Genomic DNA, 19,865 nt, shown 5'->3' on the forward strand with positions numbered 1-19,865 from the left:
GGTTGTTGTGGCAGTTAGTGCTCCTCATATAGTGTGGTATGAGTTCTGGTTTTGCTACATATGCGATCATGGATTCGTCAAGAAAGGATCTCAAGAGGCTTTCTAGACAATTAATTTTCCTGAGGTAAAATGAATTTATGTCATTTCTGACAGCTGCTTGGCTAGCCTGTTTTTAAAACTTTTTATGGAGGTCAGTGAAGACTCTGTAACCAATTGAGAAATTGTATTTTGTGCTTCATTAGCCTTACTGTTAGAAAGCTGTTCTTAATGTTTGATTTTAATCTTCCTAAATGTCCATTACCCCTTGTCCTGACTGCCATTGACATGAAGAACAAGTTGTTCCCTCTAACTTTGTGACATCTTTGCATCTTTTTACAATTATCAGGTACCCATCTCCTTCTGCTCTTTTTCTGTGCCCAGTTCAGTCACTCTTTCCCTGTAGATTACGTATTTTAGCCTTCTGATCATTCTCATTGCTTTTCTTTGAACTTTATCTAACTGAGTTTAATAATCTTTAATGATCACTAGGGTCTGGCATATGATAAGTACTGGTTACTCATATTCTAAGATACCTTGTATCTTTTGACTAATTTTTTTCTTAGCTGTTATATACAAAACTCTTCTCCTTTTATTCCTGCCTCAGTTTACAGCACAATTCTCTGTGTTGAGTGACCTTAACAGGGAGAAACAATAGTTCCAATTGTACGTGCATGATTATAGCCATCCATCAATCAGATTGTAAAAGAGTTTCTTTCAGTTTGATTCCTTCAGTTCACCCCAGCAGCTAGTCATGAACCTTATAAGCAGATAGCAATAAGTCACAGCAGCCAGCCTGCTTGTGCCGAACTGGAAGGTAAAGGTTTCTCCTGAATGCTTTTCATAGATGGTGGGATATACTGAAGGCATCTCTCTCATAATAATGACCACATGCATGAAGCAAGTAGGATACTTCCAAATAAGAATTAAGGTTTAAAAGTTAAAATCCATGTGTAAGGAAAGGTGACCACATATCGGAAGCTGTAGAGCTCTCACTCGTGCTAAACTAATTCTTCAAAAAAATTTTACTTCTAGGTAGAGTAGGCAAGACAGTGGGAAGGAGGTGGCACAGTGATTCTGATCTGACGTGCCCACTACTCACATCTAGTGACTCTAAAACCACTCTACAGCACCTAGAGGTAGGAACAAGCAACAGAGCCTGACACAGAAATGTAATCAGGTTAGAATGAGACAGGATTTTTTTTTTCTATCTTTCCTTTAAAAATAATTATTTTCTATTATCTAATTTAACCCTAAAACCTTCATGCAACATCAAGGAAACATTGTTTAGATTTATATATCACATTTCAAATATTAACATTAACAACTCTTCTGGGTATGTTAACCTAACTTAAACCACACAAAATGAAATCCCACATATATCTAAGAGTGCATCAGTGCAATCAACAATTATCAAAACAAGCTGCTCAGAGTCACCCTTTCCCTCACAAAAACATAGACTAAATATCCTCTGTACGGTTGTCTGTCTTGACAATAACCTGGATTGGCATATGAGAACTTTACAATTTTTCTGAATTTATTCTTACTACATTTCTGAGAAAAAAAAAAAAAGGATGTGTTCTTTCATCCCTAGCTTAAAATGCTCCACTAGATAGAGACAGGCTATACAACTTGTGTAAGGGAATGGAAGAGATTTATGGTAGACTAGGCTATTGATTTTATGTTTAGGGTCGCTATTGTTAGATCTACAGCATAATACTGGAAAGCGATCTTAGTTATTCTCCAAATTCAAGACATTCTCCGTGGTCTGAGCTGTAATCCATAGCATCTTTTTTTTCTAAAGCTTATGGGTAGACTGTACTGAGGCTGACTATAAATCCCAATGCAACAAGTAATGTCAGAGACCTTTTATGAATAACTATAGCCCACTCTACAAGGAAAAGCCCAGGCTATCTTCTTTGTCTGATGCTAGAGCTTAAATGAGGTATCTACAGATCCCAGGCCCAAGCACACTGTGGTGTGAAGAGTTCCCCATAGCTAAGTCTTCTCGTCTTAGGAGTATCTACAGAGTTGCCCCAGAGCAACCAGAGGTAGGCAGCACAGAACAGTGTTTATTTTAGTCTCAAAACCACTAGGAGGAAAAGGGGTAAGCTGTACAGCACCACAGAGTTCACAAATCTTATTGATTACCCTCTCCTCCTCTACAGCCAATTCTGAGATATTTGAAGGCAAAAGAATTTTTATCCAGATATAATTCATTTGAAAGAGACTAAGATTACCAGAATCTGAATTTGAATGCAGGAAAAAAAAAACAAAAAAACAACCACACACAGCCCAATGCATAAAATCAATCAATATAGCAGAAATCTCTTCCTATTACAGATTCATTAAAAACAAGACTCTCTTTACAGCTATCTGTAAAAAGTGCCTCTGTAATGTATGACTGCTTTTCTGTGTCCCTCGAATACTACTAGCTCAGTCATCATGTTGTCGAATTAGGAAGGAATACATTTACTCCAGAAGGGGCAAAGGGCATATCCTAGCACTAAAATAAGATAGATTAAGTTGACATAGACCTTACCCGGAGGTCGCCTCTTTTCTCAGATCAACATTTAGTTGTACAAGGAAGTATAGGATAATATTAGCCAATTCCACTTAAAGTACATTTAATGAAATGCTATTTCTAGGCTTGATTGTATTTGACAGTGATGATTTTGGCGTAGGAATCATTCCATATTATCTTTTTATGTCTTAATCCTCTGATTTACAGGAACATGAAGCTCAGGCTTCACGGTCTTCAAAACAAAGGAAGCCAGCAGTAAGGTTAAAACAATATAATTAAACTACAGATTTATGTTTAAAAGCTATCAACCCTGCTGAGTTCCAATTTCCATCTTACAACCTCTCCATATTGTTTTCCTCACCTTTCTCCTAGGTAGTTATGGCACCACCGTTTTGCTGTACTTTCATTTGCAAAACAGCTTGCTTCAAGAAAATGAGGAAATTTTCCTTTAAAAATTGTTCTAAAGAAACTGTGAAGATTCTGCAGCTGCATTTGCTGGTTGGAACAATCCTTGATGAGACTGGAAGGGAGGGGAAGCCTCCTTACGGAAGCTGGAAAGCAAATTCACAGGACTTGGCTTGCCGTGCAGGGTCTTTCACTAGAGTGCACGCAGCTGTGGAGTCCCCAGAAGCATGGAAGTTGTTCTGAGGCAAGACCAAGAAAAGATAATATAAGCCTTGGGAGAGTTATTTGGCACTTCAGCCTAGAAATGCTTGTACTTCCATCTGGGTTGTATGCAAAATTATAGAAGCCAGAGCTCTATCCTTCTCCTTGGGTTGTTGACAGGAGTTTGGCTCTCACTGTAATGGGGTTTTTTTATCTGTTTGCCAGAAGGTTAGAACCACAAAACCTATGCTGGAAGTGGCAACCTATGTTATACATATGAGTTTATACTGGCAGATGGAGGATGGAAAGTCAAACCAATTCTTTCGTGCCTTTTGAGTCTTGCAGTTATACCTTGCAGTGCTTTCTGCTTCTAAACCCTTGCTAGCCCTTTCCCAATATTGTTTGCATTAGCTCCTTCTGCTTTTAACTAGTTTTTTTTTTTTTTCAGTATAATTCATGCCTAGCCAAAGTGCTTCCCAAGTTTCTTGAGCAACCAGCTGCTTCTTTTACTTCAGTCTTTCATCTGACAGGCTTTGAAAATAAATAAATAAATAAATAAATAAATCCAATCAATCCACTTTGTTCTCTTCAGTATTTGTTCTGTATCAATGGGAGTTATTTCTTAAGTTCAAATCATGCACAATGCTACTGAGGGAATTAATGAGAGTAGTGTAAGGCAGCATTGCAGGATCCTGATACAGCAGAGAGATTCACAAGTGTTATAACTGGATGGAGGTCCACTGACCTCGGTTGTTCGTGTGCGTGTGCGCGCTCGAGTGCATGCACATGCAGGCATGCACAGATATATGTCAGTTTACAGTCGCCAGTGATATAGCCTGTAAGTTTCAGTAATCAAATGAGCAGCCATAGAGTTTGTCATGATAGCAGACACTTCTCTGCTCCTTCATTTTCAGGTTCAATATCACTGTTCTCTAACAGCAGCAGGCCTGGCTGCATCCGTTAGTTCAGGTTTCCCAAATAACTGGTAAACCATGGCATGATAAGAGACACCGGGGAAAGGAGGGATTAAGTTTGTTGCACCAGGCATCTAAATATCCTTCATTATACTACTATTAGATCAGCTCATCTCACTTCAATCCCTTTATCCATCTTCTACTAAAGTCTGAATGCTTTCCATTGTGCTCTTTAATATCATATGAAAAACTATATATCAGCCGGAAGACAAAAGTTCACACAGTGAACATAAAGGACTATAACCAAATCTTGATTCAGGCCCAAGTTTTTAAATATAGAATGGATCCGTGAGATCATGTTGTCTGTTCTGCTCAACTCACGCCAAAAATTTTCACTTAATAGTTTCTGTACCAAGCCACTGTGTGCATTTGCTTTCCAATATTTCCTGCAAATTTCACTCTAGAGATGGCAACAATACTGGAGGAGCTGGTAATTGTATGCATAAAACTTCTAAAACAATTGCTGTTTTTCTGAATTAAAGTGTTCTCAGGGAGAGAGAGGAACTTTCAAAGACTTCAGCCAGCTCAGAATGTCTCCCAGCATAATTACTACTCATCTACTGTTAGAATATTATGATTTGACTTATTCATCACCACTCACTCCAACTCCTAGAAGGTTAGGGAAGACGATTATAATTGTAATTGGGTTGATTTTTTTTTTTTTTGTTGTGTATTTCACCGATCCTCACGTTTCAGAGTTTTAGCCAACATATAATCTCTGATATTCTGGACTTTTCCCAGTGTTTGTGTGACCATTTGTTACATGTTGAACAACTCACAGACACTATTATTTCCCCTTAAAAAAAAAAGTATGAATGCCGGAAAAACGTTCTCTATGAACAACTCAGTGTTTACTTTACAAAACAGGCACTCATTTATTTTACTTCGAGTTTTGTTTAATTCTTTTTTTTTTTAATATAAAATTAACAAGAAATGCTTCTCTGTGAGTTTTCAAGACTTGGGAAGATACTATTTCAAAATGGTTTGAAATCAAGCGTTGATTTTCTTTGGAAATCCACTTTCTTTGGAAGTTTAAACTGCTTGACCTTGATAGAACGAGTTAGTTCAAAACACTCAGAAACATCTCCATGCATTAGTAAGTACCTGGTTCTCCCCTGTCTTTCATATCTAATTGTGCTGCTCATTATATTTGCAACAGAATTTTGTCTGGGGACCTGAAGAACTAAAAGCATGGGATATGAATCTGTAATAATTTGGAGAGATAACAGACTCCAACATTTTGCAGAGGTAAAAGATGTAAAAAATAGAGGCTTTGGAGGTAAATTTATAATCTGGGTAAGCAACAGTTTGCATAGTCATATACAGCTTTGCAAAGCTGGATGCAGATTACCATTTTTTTGGAGTAACGACATAATACTGGTGTCGAAGACAACACAGTTTAGGCAGTCGCACCATCTTCACCTGCTCTTCAGACTGTTTCTCACCACACACAAAACACAGTAGCAGTGTTTGTTAAATAACTGCAAAACAAATCTTTAGCAGAGGAAAATCCATTATAGGTCCATTGACTCCGGTTTACACCACCTCAATATCTGGATTAGTAGTAAGACCTGACAGTTAGATTTAAGGAGAACAAGATTTTTTTCCGAGGAAAAGAGATGTTATTGGCTGCCTTTGAGGAGGGCAGGGGGACAGAGTTGGGTCTAGAAGCTATCCAAACCAATGAACTCCTAAGGCAGTCTGATCCTTAATCTAGCAATTTCTTTCACCTGGCTCTTCAGAGTTAGCTTTCATGTTAATAGCCAGCTTTTCAAATAATCCTTCAAAATGCCGATGACGCTACCTGCTTACAAAAGAAATTATCTGGCATGCCTCCAAATGTTTTGGTAGGAGCAGATTTTACACAGACTAAGAACATATGAACACAGAGAAGGTTTTCTACCAGGCAGCACCAAGGAAAATAAAGCACGCACTTACTAAAGCAACATCTCTTGTACTCTGTAAAACTTAATTCTATGGGTGCAAGATGTACAAATCCCGTTGCTTGCGTTATTTCACATCAAACTGGCTGCTGTTTCAGTCCAATAGTCGATCTCATGCGCCTTGTGTGTAAGCCTGTCACAAGTTTTTACTGTATTTATCACGGCATGCCTCTGTGGGACATTTGTCCATTTACACAACAAGAACCGAGGCACAGGATTTAAGAGACATTTAAGCAATTAAACAGTGTGACCTTAGAAGACTAAGCTACTTGCTGAATGATGCAGAGACCTGTTGCACATAAAAGATTCAGCTAAGGCCCTATAAGCTCTAGTTTAGGGACATTTTTGCTTTCACTTCATGCTCAAGAAATAATGACTGAATTTCCTGCTACCATGAAAAGATGCAACGTCTCAATATCTCTGAAGATATTGGAGAGCTCTGAGGATGCAGGTTAACAGGAGCAAGCAAAAACATCAGTTTTGTGGTTTCATGCAAAAAACTGGTTACTTTGCTTTTGATAAGTTCCAATATCTCCAGCTTCCAGGATTTTTATCATGTTTCACAAAATATTTTATCTTTAAGTAAAGCCCTTGCTTCTGGAGTTTGAGAATTTGCTGAGAATTTCAGCTAATAGTAAACACAGCAGTAAGATCTATGTGTCTCTTACAGTCACAAAAATCAGGAAGCCCAATGTCTGTTATCCTTTTTTATAGTGATGGTTTGAATATTCTCAGGATGATTTGAATATTTTTATATATATGATAGTATTTATTTTGGAACTTTTGGTGGCACTGTGTTGGGAATTGAGCTGGAAATTGAAAGCAACTGCTAGAATCAGACAACTCAGTGTTGCACTGTGAGACAAATCCACGTCCTTCAGCCAAATACCTTTAATTGAGCCATGCCTTGTTTGGCTCATCCTGGAGAAGAATGTGTGATACCCAGCCAGTCTCTACCCGTTGTACCCATCCCTTTCTACAGCTAGTTCAGTCAGAGTAGCTGGTTGAATAGTCATTAATATTATAGTCCCTTCTGGCTTTAAAATTCATGCTTTTTCCTGACAGTCTCAGTCCTTTAGCTTGCATAGTATTGATTTATACAACCACAGCACAGGAGGTTCCCTGTTTCAGTCCTCCCGTCTGTCTGTGATAGGGGTCACTGCGTACACCCTTACATCCAATTGCACTGTACATTTTACAAGCTTTGGATAATACATGGGTCACTAACTGGAACACTGCACATACATGTGATTTGCCAGTTGAATGCTAAGAGGGTTTCAATATTGTTCATTCAGCATTATACTTTCATTTATAACAGCTAATAAAACTTCTTTCCCATGAATCGTGCTGGCTAAGGGTATGGTAGCAATGTTTATTCCCATATTTATTCCCAAAAGGTTCCCCCTCCTTCCTAGCCCTCACTGACTCAGAGGCCTGCTTCGTATGAAGAAGACAAAGAAAAGGTTATATGGTTATCCACAGAAAGCCAAGAAAACATACTTGGTGGCATGCCTTTTTCATTGTTACTTGGAAACCATTAAAATATTAAAATGTCTACAAAAGCAATAAAATGATCACAGGAGTATGTGGTGATATTTAATTTTCCCACAAGTTAAATATCACTGATAATTAACTGTTAGAAGTTTATTTTGAAATGACATTTCAGTGGAATATCAGACCTTTACAACATAATTAAAGGTTTTCTCATTGTAATGGTGCCCTATTCCTGGTATGAAAGCTTTTTAAAATGATCTGTCTGCTTCATAAATGATTTTTTTTAACCTTTTTATTTTTTTGCCATTTAATTTGGCCATTTCTTGTTTTGTTTCTCTTTTAACTACTGATCATAACCATCACACTAGGTAATTTGGTTCTATACATAAGGCGGCAAAATTGCTAACTTTTTTTTTTAATTGTTTGGTCTGGTAGTTTTGTATGATTAGGTGCATTTTTGTTCCCAGTTCTGGAAAGAATTTGCTGTTAATGAGGCATTCCAGGAAATCTTTTTCTCCCATTACAGCTGGGGTGACTTGGGCAAATGTTGAATAGGGCTAAATTTGAAGACGTCTCCCCTAGGCTTTTTAACACTCAACTGATGTCCATTTTACACATATCAGACCAATGTGTCATCAATCCTGCCATAAAAAGGGAAGCTAGTGTTCATTTTACTTCAGTATCTTATCTGTTACTGTAGACCACCATACGTGTGACATAAGCAAATGCAAGTATAAAGAAGTTTAACCTAACAACGCAGTAGTTAGTTATACATAATCTCTCCATCGAAAGTGAATCTTCCCAACCACCACACTGTAGTGCTTGTTAATGTCCTACAAAATAAGAGTTTTTATCCCTATCTAAGCATTTCGTACTCTTTTATTTCTGATATTCTTTCCATCATAATCCTATCTGCTTCTTCTCCTAAGATACATCTTGAGACACGTGCCATGGCTTGGTCTAGCTGCCTGAGAACGGCATTTTACACATCCTGGGCTCTAAGTCCAGTAACTTCTTTTCTTCTCTGACTCTCCCTTAAGTTTCAGTCTAAAACTGAAGTCAACATTCAAACAGTCCCTAAAGTTGCATGTCTTTCATAAACAGGACAGTACTCTCAAATTTACATGTGTACAAAACCTGGCAGCTATGACCACTGCTGCCCCCCGCCCCATCCCCCAATCCCAAAAAATAAGATTTTCCTAATAAAAAGGAAGATGAGGAACCTGCAAGTGATCCACTCCTCTAAGCATCATACCACTCCTTCCGGAAGCAAAATCTAGATTAGCAAATCTAGGAAATGTAGAATCTCAATTAAAATGTGCCTGAACAGGTGATATCTGGATTTATACATTTTAACCGATACATTTGAAATGGGAGCCTCTGGTTCTGACTCTAGAACTTTCGAATGTAAAACTTGCTTCCTGCTTTGCTTCCTTCAAATGAAATGCTCCTCTAGCTCACAACCATTGCTGATATTTCTTCAGTGCTCAGAATATGAAAGATGCATTTCATGGATGCAAGTACTATAATCATTTTATGGAAAACTTTGGGACATTATCATCCACTGATGTGCTCCAGAAGGTCTTTTACAGATGTTCAGCTGTGCCGCAGGGAGAAGATGGCTGCACTGATGCTAATAATTTAAATTATGCCAGAGAATGTTCCTCAATCAGTTGAATTGTTAGAGCAATCCCTGGCATGGCTTACATGAGGGCAGGCTAGTACCCCCCCGGCTTTTTCAAGGCGCAGCCTGGGATTTAGCACGCATGGAGGACTACTTCAAATAGGCAATTGGAAGGGAGCTGTGCTGCCTTTGAGGCAAAGGGGGTTAATGGTGTGAATGTGAGTCATTGCGTGCAGGGTGGTCTCAGCACTAGAGAATGATTGAATTTAATAGAATAGATAAAACCACTATGTATCCAAGGCTTTGTCATCCCAAGAGCAGACAGGGCATAAGGAACAGCAATGCGAGCTTACTTCTGGTTGCTGATCATTGCGCACTAATGCAACCGGAAAGAAATTTGCAGTGGAATCTAAAAGAATTCAGCATGTGCATATTTCCTCCCCGGTGTCAAAGGTGATCCAAAAGGTTAATATGGCATTATATAATGGAGAGAGCAGTCAGCGCAATAATTGTTGGTGGGTGCTGAATTCATTTCTCACGGGTCACAAAGCAACCAGCAAGGGAAGAGTCCAGCCAGCAACAATAGCAAAAGCAGGCCCTGGGATCTCTAGAGGCCACCCCTGACTTTTGTGACAGGGACACACATCTGAAACATCTTCATTTTTCAGATAGTACTCACTGGAGCCCCTCATCTCCACGAGTTTCAGACAATTTTCTTATCCCTTAAGTTTTATTGGTGAAAAGCTGAAATAGAGAAAAACTTTGTCCATAGAAAACAGCTCATACCCAGAGGAAATATTTATTCTCCTCATTAGTTTTTGTTCCTTCTTAGTCTCCTTTGAATAGAACTTTCTGCAGAATTTAAGCTCTGACAAGCTCAAGAAAGGGTGTTAACATCCTTTAAACCTATGTTCTGTCACGTAATAGATATCAGACAACCTCCTTCCAGACCTAAGCGGAAGAACAAAATAACAAAGAACAAATAGTAGTTTATGCATTTCTGATAACTCTTCAGGGAATGAGTGGTACTAGCAGAGGGATGAACCCTTTAGTTGCAATATCAAACAAATTTTTGGGGTCAAAACCAAGTGACAAAAGAATTATCTTCCAAGAAACTAGAAAAACGCTGCAAGTGTGCTAACTCTGCCATCTATATGCATATTGCAGTCTAAACAGGCACCAGCTGAAAACGTGCCATAACAACAATCACAGGATGTGCAACGATGTCAAAATGATCTGCTGAAGTAGCTGCAGATGCTTTTGGAGAAGCTGGAGAGATTTATGTTGTCAAAAGGGAGAACAGCCATGCCCTATTTCTTATATGCATCAATAACGTAGCTTCGTGGTAGTGTTCCTCTGCTGAGAGAAGTAACACAGGCCTGTCCAAACCCCAGAAATAATAAACTGAGTAGTTCATGAATTCACATATTTACAGAATGAGTTAATTTGAAGGTGTCCTTTTCAACAAAGGGTCTAGACCCTTTGGAAACGTAAAGGCTCAGCAGTAGCTGCCCACCAGGAAACCACAAGGCATCTTACAAGGGAAGCTCATTCACTGTCTTTGAGAAAGCTTTTTTCTAGGGAGAAAAAAAAAGCAAAGCAAAGCAAAGAAAGCCGAGTTTACATAGGGATGACAAGGAGCTTTCATCTGTGAATTCATTAAATCTAGACTGCATACCTCTTTGAAAGATATACAGCAGCAAAAGGACATTTCTGCCCTGAAAGCAAGGAAGCTCCAAAGTCTGTCCCATGCTAGGAGTCAGTTTCGCTGATCATAAGTATTTCTCAGACCTTAATCTCTGTTAATGAATGGTAAGCCACTTCAATTGTATATTAGGACTTTCACTTGTCTCTCCTCCTGGTCCACTCCAGATATCTCCATCTGCGCTTTCCTGACACAGTCACCCAACAGTCCACTGTGCATTAAGTTGAGGAACTTCAACAGAAAAATATTAGATGTTTCCATCTTGAGAAAGAACTGAGACCTTTCAAGACGCAGCTGCACGCCGCGTGCGCTGGTAAGCTACATTCGACTAAAAGGTTGCATTAGCCTGAGGTGCTTTCAGTTGTTTCTGTTCTCTTTGCATTGGGTCTCCTTTTGTGTAAAAGAGCGTATCCCGGAGATAAACATTGCAGGTAACTACAGAATGGAAAGACCCAGACCAATAGAAAAGGCGGTGGCAGAATGGCAGAGATCTGCCGGGGAGATTTTTTTTTTTTCTTAGTGCTGCAGAATTTTGCCGGGTTTGCCTGTCCAGTACCTCATATAGGCTTTATTTAGTAGAGATAAACAAAAAAAAAAAATGGAGCTGTAAAACCTGGCAGTACCTCCTAAGCAATCTCATGGTAAAAATGCAATTGTATTTTAAATGCTTAGGAGGGGTCAGAAAGCTGTACACAGTAACCGTGTACCTGGGCAATGTTACGTGCACAGATACCCTACTCCAACTGATACAGAAGCATTCATAGCTCACTGCTAGATGTAAACTGGATCTGTCCTTCTATAAAGGAAAGCCATACTTCTTAGATAGTTGTTCTTAAATTGGCTACAATCTTTCTGCATCAGTATTGTCACAATCATTTCCAAAATCTAGCCTAGTAAGTCTTTCTTTTTATCTTAAAGGCCGAATTTAAACAGTTTTTGATTCCAATCTGCCAAAACTTCATAAACACATTCCTCACTAAGAGGATGTGAGTAAAGACCAGCATGTAATTAAATATCTTTGCTGGACTGGTGCCTAGGAACTGCGGGATTATTTTATTTTATTTTTTAATGAATTTTTTAACCTTTGGTCTGTGGCTGTGATTCCTCTTTATCCTTTAGAGATGCTAGCCAAAGGGAGACAATAGACAGCAGCAGTTTGTTCATTGACCTAAGGGCATGCACAGAAACAGGGGCTAACGAAAAAGTTCTATAGATTTGTAGGTGCCAAGCTGTTAAGGCTCGTGTGTGAATAACTATTCCTGAAAATCACTGCAATGCTTGTCTAGTGTCAAAGCAGGTCTGCAGGTAACGTGGTGATTTTCTTTCAAGCAGGTCAGGCACCATACATAAGAATTTATCGCTATAAAAGAAAAAAGAAATAAGCCTAATATTAGACAAACCAGCAGAGGAGTTTTGTGGCAGCTAGGACACAATCAGCTGCAGATGGAGACTAGCATAAATTGTTTGTGTTTCCAAGTAAGGAGAGAGATTTTGAACTCAGACAGGAGAATTGAGAAAGAAAATAATATTTTAGAAACAGCTACAGGATGCAAAGAACTCATTTGGCTTTTAAATTATTATGATAACCATGCAATGGCATTACTTAGAACTTGCCAATATCTAATTAGCATGATTTCAGTCCTCCAGTCACTGAGTTACTAGCCCTAAACCTGCATCTAATCCTTCTTTGCAATGATTTAATGCCCCACCCACACAAAGAGCAAAGGAATAAAGTACATGGCCAGTCGATCAGCAGTGATAACACCCCCATACAATCAAGAAGCAGAGTCCAGGGGAGGATTAAGCATAGGGGAATAACAGGGTTATCATCCAGAGGAACAGCAAAAAGAATCAAAAAATGGGTAAGGGCATAATAACAGTAAATATCTTGGGAACAGTTCTAAGCAATGTATTCCAGCAGCGAAAAAAAACCCTCTATATTCAAAGAAGGTTTTTTTAGGAAAGGAGAGTGTTGTCCAGTGGGTAGAGCACTGGTGTTAGGGAAGTGAGCTGATGGTGTAAAGAGCGTTGTTTCTTCTTTTTCATGTGGATTTAGCCAAATCTGTTCCTATTTCTCTCTCGAAACGTATATGGAAGCTAAACTTCAGCTAAGATCAGTAATTCTTAGCTATGTTTTGTATGTCTAGCTAAGGTGTCTCTCCAAGAAAGATAAAACCAAAGAGAAAGCTGAAATGAAAGACAGGCTTTGTTTTCTGTGCTGGGAAATACCTATCTGACTAGACATGGTGGGCACTCTTAAGAAAGTTTGCTCTGCTTTTAGGGACAAAAGTAATTCCAGAAAATATTTCCTGCACTTAAAAGAGAAATGCTTCTCAAAGTGGAAATATCTTCAGAAATGCAAAAGGCTTCAAAGAGGCTCCCATCCCTAGAGCTCATTGGCAAGTTGTTCAGTGAAGCGATTATTCATTAAAATTCTGATGTGCACAGCCCAACCTCTTTTAGGAGTGTTCAAAGCAATCTCAGCAGGAAGTATATCACAGGTCAATGGTAGACCAGAAAGACACTCATTCTGGAATAGTTTATGCATTAGACTAGAGCACTCGTGGGGGAGAACAAAGTGCAAGACCTACCTCTGACTGACTCAGAGGATGGACATAAGGCTAGATCTAAGTTCCCAGTGAATCCCCTGGCCTAATTCATGTGGGACAGATCTTTTCTGTTTTCATTTCTGTACAGAGCAGGCACACGTTTGAATTCTCCAGAATTTTAGCAAGACAGAAAAAAATTACTTTCCCTGCAGTCCTAGTCATTGCCTCAGACTCTGAGCAGTTCTCTGTCTTTAATATATCTATTCCCACAATTTTCCGAAAGCTTTAGAAATGCTAATTATCCCTGCTTTGCAGATAACTACACCTGACAAATGCAGGGATAGATCCAATAAAGGATACAAACTACACTGACCAGCTTTAAGGGATGCAGACTCAAAACAGAATCTAAGATTGAAACTACACAGCCACATTACTTATTTAATGCTGGGTAAGAGCTGCATACCTTAGGCAGAAGATACTGCATAAGGAGCTATACAGAGCCAGCTAATACAAATATTATTTATATAGGTTGTGTCTGAACTTCAGCATCTACACCAGGTTTCCAGAAAAGTGTCTCCATGCAGCCAGCACTGAATCTGTAAGAGATGCCTTTTCAAATACAACTGGAGAAGAAAGACCCAGTCATGCCTATTTATTACATATTTGCCTCCTGCTTAAATGCTGTCCTAAAGAGGGGTAGGAGTTCTAGCCTCCCCTTAGTTTGCAAGGCTCAGAACCATATTTCCCAACCATTCTTACACTTTCTAAAGCACCCAGAGATTGAGTCAGCTGAGATCTATCCCTACCCCTCCTCCTAAGTCTGCAGCTTTGTCTAGGACAAGAAGGCAAGATGTGTGTATGTGTGGCAGCATGGCTTTGTGGCGTAGTCACATAGAAATGAAAATCCCTAGTTTGAACTGCCTGCTCCTACAGCTGTTTCTATTTTCATCCAGTGGCTCTTCAAATTAATTACAAAAGGGTTTAACACAAACTCAGGACTCTTCCTACTAGGAAATATCTTAATCAGCATACCTGCTCCTTTTCGTGTGTTCCTTGGCCCTTCACGTTTTGCATTCCTTTCCAAGCAGAGGCACATAGTGCGCTAACATGCAGTCTTACACAAAAAAAAGAGAGTGGCTGCCCCATCTCTTCCACTTTCTCTGACTGCATTTAAAAATGAAGCAGCTGGAACCACTGCTAGCTTTGTGAGCTGCCCAGTCCTATCAGTTCTACATTTGCTATAGTCCTATTTGTTGGGATGCTGTTGAGGAGCTGGTGTGTAGCACAGCCTACCATTCAAAAGCCATCCAGGTATGGTGATGATAGGTGTCTCACTCAGGGACCTTGAAAATGTCCAGGTCTAAGTCATCTATTTAGTGTGGAATTCTTCAAATTTGGGATATTAAATGCATCCATCCAAATTGTGCTATACGTGGCAACATCACTGGTTTTAAACATCTTCTAAGTATTAGTGGGAGAGGTCTTGAGTGAAAGAGGAAACTGAACCTCAGCTTTCAGCTATCCAGACACAGAAATAAACACTAGATCCTCCTTCCTTTCATACACAAACTAAAAATACTACTGTCTATAACAGATGCGTCTTAGAGGTCTTGAGGGCTGTCAAAACAGGGAGGAACCACTGGAGATTCAGAGCATCTGCCTATACATGTTCCTCATATGCCTCAACACGATTCAGGAAGATGGTAGCCGAGACAGTAACATCAATGAAGTCTCTTAGGGTGCCTGTTAAATACAAGTCTGTTCTGGCTTGTGCTGTAGTTTTACAGCTACTCTTTCCTGCCAGACCAGTGAGAACTGGTCTTGGCAGTCCTGGGTCCTACAACAGATATTGGTGGTTCTGTTTGGCTAACAGTGAGCCCCTAATACCTAACTTTTAATCATTAACTGCACAATGATAGCCAGAGATACACTGTTACATTTGTCTGTAAGGAATTCTAAAAAGGCAATGGAAATTACCAATCATTTACTAAAAACTTTATATATGAAATGAGCAAATTGTACTGAGCAGCACATAGAGGTGTGTGTTTCGTGTGCTCGAATGACTACTATAAAGTTTGACATAACTGGAATTTGAACTATTTCCAGTCCATAAACAACAACTTGTATCTGCCTCTTGATTTAAAAGAGAATCCGTAGCATGTTGATTACGCTAATTACGATGTAGTTCAATTCTTTTTACTCCCTCAGCCACTAGGGACTGCAAAAACATTGCCTGCAGTTCTGTCTCTGAATGATGTTCTTGACTTCAAATCATGGGCAGAGAGAGATTATATTCTAAGTCATTTCATACTCAATGTAAGGAGAATAATGAGTTTTCATTGCTTGAGATTCCGAGTATGAAGTCTCCTATTTGAGATGGAGCTATGTATGACGGGGTACTGGTGACACCAGGGATAAAAGAAAGGCTTAAAAAGGCACAGCATCCCATCAAAAAGCCAAGAGGAGTTAAGACACTGAGAAAAGATAGAAAAAAGGAGGAAAATGGACTTGGAGATTGAGGATGATCTACGGTTAGAAACAGGATGGCAGGAGCCTGGGAAGGATATCAGTTAAGACACACAACATGTAACTGAGTGAATAACTGAAGCTCAAGACTGGTCTTATTTTCCTACATCCATTTGATGTATCTCATGGCCATTGCAAAAGGCAACCGGCACATTAAGAGGCTTAGGAAGAACTCTGTAACAAACTCAGGAATGTTCCTCTTAAAATTAACTTCTTATTAGTATTAGTGTGTGAGCAGCCTGACTGAGATTCCTTACACTCCAAAACCTCTCTGTTAATTGATCTATCTGCTATTTCACAAAAGTCTCATCATAGCTGGAAGGTTTGCTTCACAGTTCTGATTAATTGTCACATAAAGCAGTAGAATCACACTACAGGGTAGAAGGGGACTGTGACAAGACCAGAAGGTAGAGAGAAATTCTAAGCAGAAAGTGTTTGGCAGAGACCTGAACTGAGGAAGGAGCAACCTGCACCTACCTTATGGTAGGAAGAAGTGCACTACTCTCTTGAGAGAGCAGCCCTTTCCTATTCCCTTTCGAGTCTGAAGACTGGCTGAGGGCTACCTTCAGCAAAAGCTACCGCAAAATGTCCTTGGGCTTTTTCAACACTTCAGCACATTTGTGGCAGGTTTTAGATGATCACCGTTGGACAAACCAGAAGTCAAATTTCCCCTTCTTCCAACAACATAGTGAAAATAGCCTGTTGATGTAGTCAGTTTTGCTTCCAATGTCCAATCCTGTCTCTTCATATTAGTTTCTGGTTCTTTCTAAGTGCAAAACAGAGGCAATTGCCCAGAGCTCCAAACCACGAAAAGTCACTGTGAAGGTGGGATAGATAGGAAACCGAACAGTTCCCTTTGCGTGGAAGGGGTCAGTCATTAGCCTCTTCCCCGGACCTACAAGTTGGTCCCTGGCTATGACCATGAATATCTGATTGCACTAAGGAACTTGCTTATGCTTTTATTACACTGTATGCCTCTCACACAGGCTTATGGGTAGGCTTTCCTGGGTCATAAATAAAACACTAAGATTGTGGTTAGCTGGGCTACCTAGGGGTGTATGTGATGAAGTTGTATTCTTCAAAGGCTCAGCATGAAACCACACTGAGCACAGGAAGAAGTCCTCACTTCCCTTTCCCTTCCATCTCTTGGATTTCTTCTTTGCAATCACCAGCAAGAGCCAGGAAGCCCCGAGCCTCCTGCATCGTCCACTGTAGTTGTTTGCGGAGCAGAACAACAGTACAGAGGGAGAATTTTATTCTCCCAGCCACTCTGTCTATCTCCCAAACTCCTTCTTCCCTACGCTCCCCAAAACCAGTCTTTATGCTCACAGCCTTCTCCCAACCTCCACTTTCTTTTAGTCAGAGATGGGTAGAACTCATCTAACTAAAGGTGGACAACTAGAGTTAGACATCCACCTCTGAGCTAGTCACCCGGGGATCCCTTCATGATCAGTGGAGATGACAAAGAGATGTCTTTAAAGCATGGTTAATTTGAAATCTACGTTAAGACAAGATGAATCATGCCCTGGAAAGGAGTGATTAAACCTAGGGCAGTAAAGATAGTCTAGAGGACTCTTTCATCACATTAGATACCTAGACTTCAGTGAATATCATCCTGGGAACTTTTTCTCACTCCATTCTGACAGCCTTATTAGAACTAAGAGGTCCTAGTTTTCAGTACACTTGTGCTACACTGTCCAGCTGTTTTACAGAATATATCATTATTCCCGTATGCACCCTGTGTTCAAGCAGCTAGAAATTGATTTACAGATAATACAAATAAACTGTAAATTTCAGTATAGAATAACGTGTTCCACTAATAATACTTAAAGCTTCTCCAAACGATAAATATAACCGCTAAGTAGATTCATCACTGTAAGATGTGGTGGTGGTGTTTCCTCAAGTAGCAGAGGTGGCCTTGTCTTGTCTCTATTTTCTCAAAGTTTCCAAAATGGTCATGTTAATTTTCTTGCTTTCTTCCAAGTTTTCTTTTTCAGGTACTCAGCCTCTTTTTATTCAAACTTATTTTCTGTTGGAGCTATGGGCTTGATGACTTGGAAATATTTTTGCAATGACTTAGCAAGGGCTATGAGGTGACTCAGTAGCAAAGCAGGAACACGCACTCAAGCAGCCTTGGTTCATGGTCTTTCTCAGAGGCTCTCTGTCTGGCTTTAAGTACTTACACGACCATCCTGGCTCAATTGTTCTTAACTAGAGTATTTTTCATTACTATTATTTTAGAAGTGCTTTGTAGTAACTCAAGAGCACAGGAAAAAATCTGAAATGCTGTTTTTTTGTTTCTTTTTTTCCCCCCGAAAAAATATATGTTTCCTTCCACCGTGTACAATCTGTTTCTGTGGCAGTGGCTTGGGTTTCCTAGGAAACGGCTGCAGGTCAGACCTTGATTGGTTGTGCTGTCAGCTTGATTGCAGTGTTTCAGGCGGTGGGCCCCGTAAGTGCAGCTCCAAAGCAAGTAAACAGGGGGCTATCCAAGAGCTTCGCATTAGTGGTCTGAAAGAAACCACACAGATGGTATTTTGGGGCAGTATGCGGCATGGAGAGCACCTGTTTCAGTCGAGAAGGAGCCAGTAAGGGATGAGGAAAGAGCCACATTAGAGTGTGGGCAGGATGGATGGGATGCAGTGGAAAATGCCGTAGTTTCGGCACTGCACGTTCAGGGACCGTTGGCAGTACACGGCCATGGTGGTTGGGGCGCTGGTGGTGCTTCAGCTATTGGGACTTCACCATTTCATCCCTCTGTTGACTCTACCCATTCAACTACAAGTTTTCCCAAGGAAAGGGATATATTAATACAGTAAGGGAAGGTACAAAAATGATATTTTTGTTGGGAGAGAGAGAAAAAAAAAGAGATTCTCCACCGTAGCATGGAGGTGCTACTAAATTAAAAGCCATGATTATTACAGAGAGTAACAGCTTTGTACTCTGGATCCTTTTGCAGGGAAGAGGAGGGGAAAGCCTAAAACGGACCTGTCTGATGCTGCTTTGCTTATGCCGCTGGATCGGAGAACAGTAAAGTCACAAAGCAAGAGCACACCCACGGAAAAGTAAAGAGCAAAGTTGGAAATGGGAGCTGTGAAGGGTTCTCTGAGCTTTGACCCATGGCCTCTTCCACCCATCCTAATCTCTGCCTGTTGAAGAGATTTCTGTGCTGCCGCATGAACACAATCACGTTTTCCTAGCTGAATTGCATACACATTTTCTAAAACACAATTGTTTTCAGAAATGAATCAGAATATGAACCAGATTTCCCTTCCCCTTCCTCTCCTCCTTCCCCTTTCCTCTTCCCCTTCCTCTTCCCCCTCCCCTTGTCAATAATGTTTAATTTTAAACTTCAGCAGAATAATAACGGTGTGCACTTCTGAGTCACCATGCCACATAAACGTCCACATGGTGATTATGTCGTGTTCTGACTCCTTAATGTACTTTATAAACTCTTTGGCAAGCAGACGTGCCCAACGCCCGATAAGTAACTGTGAATCTCTGGATTAAAAAAAAAAAAAAAAAAAAGTGTTGCTTTTTTCAGTGTGTGCAGTTTCAGTTATCTTCTTCCTGATTTGCAAGCCGATCAGATTGTCTTAGTTAAGTACAGGGTGGAATTGAACCGAATTCAGGTCTAAGAGCATGCAGAAATTCTGTTGTTTAGTTTTAAGAAATTAGTAGCACAAAGCACCTATCAAGATAATTTTGTGGTCGGTGCTGCAGGCACCACCCATGGTTAGATTCGCAGTCAGATTTCTGCAGTCTTAACAGCCTGTCTGTGTGTCAGCTGAGTACCAGTAACTGTGAGCAGACTTTAGCCTATGGAAAATGCAAGCTAATATAACTCCATTTAACCTGCTACGAAATAGATTTAAAAAGAAATC

General features: G+C 39.9%; 1 long non-coding RNA gene across 1 annotated transcript; it reads left to right on the forward strand.

The window, feature by feature from the left end:
• The first annotated feature begins 67 nt into the window (after positions 1-67).
• LOC104149416 (uncharacterized) lies at positions 68-19,434 on the forward strand. Its single transcript, XR_695330.2, has 3 exons — positions 68-124; positions 11,074-11,219; positions 18,941-19,434. It is a non-coding gene; the product is annotated as an uncharacterized lncRNA (long non-coding RNA).
• The last annotated feature ends 431 nt before the right edge of the window (positions 19,435-19,865 follow it).

This window comes from Struthio camelus, chromosome 1, assembly GCF_040807025.1.
Source record: "Struthio camelus isolate bStrCam1 chromosome 1, bStrCam1.hap1, whole genome shotgun sequence".
Lineage (NCBI taxonomy): Eukaryota > Metazoa > Chordata > Aves > Struthioniformes > Struthionidae > Struthio > Struthio camelus.